Source organism: Orycteropus afer, unplaced genomic scaffold (assembly GCF_000298275.1).
Source record: "Orycteropus afer afer isolate SDZICR_OR568_19922 unplaced genomic scaffold, OryAfe1.0 scaffold00013, whole genome shotgun sequence".
Classification (NCBI taxonomy): domain Eukaryota; kingdom Metazoa; phylum Chordata; class Mammalia; order Tubulidentata; family Orycteropodidae; genus Orycteropus; species Orycteropus afer.
This window is the reverse complement of record NW_006921600.1, coordinates 3,529,884-3,534,904: the sequence shown is the minus strand read 5'-3', so window position 1 is coordinate 3,534,904 and position 5,021 is coordinate 3,529,884.

The following is a 5,021-nucleotide window of genomic DNA, read 5'->3' as shown; positions in this document are numbered from 1 at the left end:
AACAACAATCTTTACAGAAGCAGATCGTCAAATCTTTCTCCCATGGAGCCACTGGATGGGTTCCAACAACTAGCCTCTTGTTTAGCAGAGTGCTTAACTGTTGTGCCATCAAGGCTCTTTAAGTAGACCCTACTGTGAAATAAATGCAAGAAGTAAGCAGTGTGAAAAAAAAATAATACGTATAAGTAAAAAGATTTTAGAATTTTCAAACTCCTTGCAGATTTCTGAACACACCCTGGTATTTTACTTTAATCTGCCTGCCCCAGTTCCTTCTGCTTAGTAAACGCCTGTTGTTGTTGTTGTTGTTATGTGCTGTCCAGTCGGCCCCGACTCATAGCGACCCCTCCTTGGGTTTCTGAGGCAGTATCACTATGGAAGTAGGATTGCCCAACCTTCCTTCCCAGGAGTGGCTGGTGGGGTTGAACCACCAGCCTTCTGGTTAGCAGTCAAGTGTTTTTAGCCACTATGCTACCAGAGCTCCTAGTAAACGCCTACTTATCCCTTATTTATTTTACCCTTGGACGTCAAGGGAAGCTTCCCATAGAACAGAGACCCCATCATACTTCCATCATCTCCACTAACCAAATGTTACAGACCTTTTCCTTGTATTTGTCTGACTTGCCCATAACTACAGCCACTCCTCTGGCTGATGGTTCAAACCCACCAGCCACTCCTCAGAAGGAAGGTTGGGTAATCTACTTTCGTAGTGATGCCCCGCCTGGGAAACCCAAGGAGGAGTCACTATGAGCCAAATCGGTTTGAGGGCAGTGAGGTGGGTTGTTTTTTTTTTTCCAGTTTTATGAGCTTCTTGAAGGAGGGAGCTCTGGTGATACAGTGCCTAAGGCATTTGACTTCTAATCAGAAATCTGGTGGTTCAAACCCACCAGCCACTCCATAGAAGGAAGACTGGGCAATCTACTTCCATAAAGATTTACTGCTTGGGAAACCCAAGGGGGATCGCTATGAGTCAGAATCCATTCAATGGCAGTGAGTTTGGTTTTTCGGTTATGAGTTTCTTGAATGACCTCTGGTGATATAGTGGCTAAAACATTTATCTGCTAACAGAAGGTCAGTGCTTCAAACCCACCAGCTGCTCCCCAGGAGGAAGATGAGGCAATCTACTTCTGTAAAGATGTATGGCCTTGGAAGCCTAATAGGGGTTGCTATCAGTCAGAATCAACTTCATGGCAGTGAATTTGTTTGTTTATAAGCTTCTTGTCTTGTTTATTTTTGTGTAAACAACACAGCATTGACTATAAGTAAGGAGCTCTAGTGGCATACACCCTAAGATACTTGACTCCTAACCAGAAGGCTAAGGAGCTCTGGTAGCATAGTGGCTAAGGCACTTGACTGCTAACCAGAAGGCTGGCGGTTCAAACCCACCAGCCACTCCTGGGAAGGAAGGTTGGGCAATCCTACTTCCGTAGTGATACTGCCTCGGAAACCCAAGGAGGGGTCGCTATGGGTTGGGGCCGACTTGAGGACACATAACAACAACAACAACAAAAACCAGAAGGCTAGCGATTCAAACCCACCAGCCACTCCTCAGAAGGAAGGTTGGGCAATCTACTTCTGTAGTGTTACTGCCTTGGAAACCCAAGGAGGGGCTCGCTATGAGTTGGATTTGACTCTATGGCAGTGAGTTTGGTTTGACTGTAAGCACATGAAAGGTGAGCTCCAAAGATTCACCAAACTCCAGTGAAAGCCTGCTGGCTATGGGACATGTGCAAGAATTCCTGAAGAGGCAGAAATAAGATGTCATAATCATACACTTTTTTTTAAAATAAAACTTAGTACAGAGCATTCTTGTACATGGATTGTCTTCAGTGATCAGACTTTCTACTTGAGGGTAATAGTGACAGAATTGCCAATAGCCATTGACGAATGGGTTTAACAGGTAGGTACATTGCAAGTATCAGCACTCATCTATTAGTCTGACACATTGTGGTACCTTTCATTGTTGCTATGATGTTGCAAACTATGCCACTGGTATTTCAGAAACCAGCAGGCATCACCCATGGTAAACAGGTTTCAGCAGAATTTTCAGATAAGATAGTAGAAAGAAAGGCCTGGCAATCTATTTCTGAAAATTAGCCAATAACCTTACAGTTTTCTGTATTTCATCAAGTCCCCAAGGGATTCTGATGCAGGCTCTAGTTTGAGACTCCTTGTCTAAATGGAAGGACTTAGAAATAAAAAGCAGTCTTACTTTTCAACCTCTTTTCAACCATGATTCCCCAAATCTGGCTTTCTTTATATGCTGTGGAACCCCAAACTATGATGAATAAGTGTTTCAGAACAGACTGATACACATCTAAACAGTTAAAATTCCCACCTCTGGCCCCTCAGGAAAATGAACTTTAATATACAAAGAAACACTAGACCACCATACACCAACAATTAGACATCTGAAACGGAAATGAGGGAAACAATTCCATTTACAATAGCATCTAAAAGAATAAAAATACTAGGAATAAATCTAACCAGGGAGTGAAGGACTTATACAATGAAAACTATAAAACACTGCAGAAAGTGATTAAAGAAGACTTAAATACATAGGAAGATATTCCATGTTCATGGGTTGGAAGACTTAATATTGTTAAGATGTCAATAATAGGCAAAATGATACATAGATTCAACACAATCCAATCAAAATCCCAATAACCACTTTTAAAGAAATAGAATAACCAATCCTCAACTTTATATAGAATGGCAAGAATAGCTAAAACAATGTTGAAAGTGAAGAAAAAGTAGGAAGACTCACACTTGCTGATTTTAAAACATATCATGCAGCAAAGTAACCAAAACAGCCTGGTACAAGTATAACAATAGATAAATACACCAAAGAAATAGTATTGAGAATCCAGAAATAAACTCACACATCTATGGTCAACTGATTTTTGACAGGGTTCTAAGACCATTTGATGGGGAAGGAAGAGTCTCTTCAATAAAAGATGCTGGTAAAATTGGATTTCCACATGTAGAAAAATGAAATAGATCCATTTCTCACATTATACACAAAAACAATTTCAAAATGGATTAAGGACTTAAATGTGTGTACTAAGACTATAAAATTCTTAGAAGAACAAGAAGGGGTAATACTGTCAGGCCTAGTTTTCAACAATGGATTATCTAAAGTAATAATAAATGCATAAACAGCAAAAGACAAAACAAATAAATGGTACCTCATAAAAATTAAAAACTTTTGCTCATCAAAATATTTTACCAGAGAAGTGAAAACAAGATAATGACCGCAGACTATCTTCAGAAACCATATAACCAGCAAGAATAACCAACATATATATTAAACTTTGACAAATCAAACACAAAATGACAACGCAATCATAAAATGGGCAAAGGACTTGGATAGACATTTACCAAAAAGGACTTTCAAATGGCCACCAAACACAGGAAGAGATGCTCAGTGTCACTAGTCATCAGAGAAATGCAAATCAAATCACAGTAAGATACAACCCACTAGGATGGTTAGGGAGCTCTGGTGGTACAGTGCCTAAGGCATTTGACTGCTAACCAGAAGACTGGCGGTTCAAACCCACCAGCTACTCCTCGGAAGGAAGGTTGGGCAATCTACTTCCATAGAGATACTCACTGCCATCAAGTTGGATCTGACTCATAGCGACTCCTCCTTGGGTTTCTGAGGCCTTATCACTATGGAAGTAGATTGCCCAACCTTCCTTCCAAGGAGGGGCTGGTGGGTTTGAACTGTCAGCCTACTAGTTAGCAGTCAAATGCCTTAGGCACAACAGAGACTTGCATAGCAAAGTTCAATGCAGCACTATTCACAATAGCCAAATGGTAGAAACAACACAAATGCCCATAACCAGATGAATGGATTAACAAAATGAGGTACCTACACACAATGGAATACAACTCAGCCAGTAGGAGAAATGAAGTCTTGAAACATACTATAGTATGGATGGAGCTTGAAGACATTACGCATAGTGAAATAAGTTAATCACAAAAGGACAAATATTGTATGACTTTACTTATATAAAAAGACAAGAAAAAGCAAATGTATAGAGACCAAAGTTTATTACAGGTTGATAGGGGTAGAAAGGAGGGGGAAAAGAGATGGTAACAGTGATGTAAAAATTGCACTGATTAAGGGTAGGGCTGCACAGACAATTACTGTAATTGCTGTCAATAAGTTGTACATCTTTAGAAAGTTGAATTGGCAAAAGTTGTGTGTTAGATATATTTACAACAACAAGAATACAAAACTAGCTGCTGAGGCTGCTTATGTAAAACCTAGCACTCCATGACATTTGGTTCCTTGGTTTGGAAGTTAATTCCTTGGTTTCCCAGTTAATTGGCCTAATATCATAGTTAGTGCTTCTACTCTAGTCTTGGTTTTTTGTGTAATTGTCTAGGATCTTAAAAGCTTGCAAGTGGTCATCCAAGGCACAACAATTGTTCTTTATTCACCTGAAGCAACAGAAGAAGAAAGAGAGTCAGAAATAGGAAGAGTCAAAGGAGCTCTGGTGGTGTAGTACCTACGGCATTTGACTGCTAACCAGAAGGTTGGTGGTTCAAACCCACCAGTCACTCCGCTGAAGGAAGATGGGGCAATCTACTTCCATAAGGATTTATCGCCTTGGCAATCCACAGGGAGTTTCTATGAGTTGGAATCAATTTGATGGCAGTGAGTCTGGTTTTATAGAATGTTCAAGGAGCTCTGGTAGTGCAGTGCTTAAGGCATCTGGCTGCTGACCACAAGGTTGTGGCTAATTGCCTCCATGTACAACTGCCTCCTTTGCTATGAGATCAGAAGAAATGGATGATGTGTGGTTCTCATTACTGAACATTTTTATCAAAGGATTCACAGAATCCTAATCAAAAGGGGAAAATTGCAGAACAGAATTTCCAATTCACATGGACTTTATGGAAGCTCTGGTAGCGCAGTGCCTAAGGCATTTGACTGCTAACCAGAAGGCTGGCGGTTCAAACCCACCAGCCACTCCTTGGAAGGAAGGTTGGGCAATCTACTTTCATAGTGATAC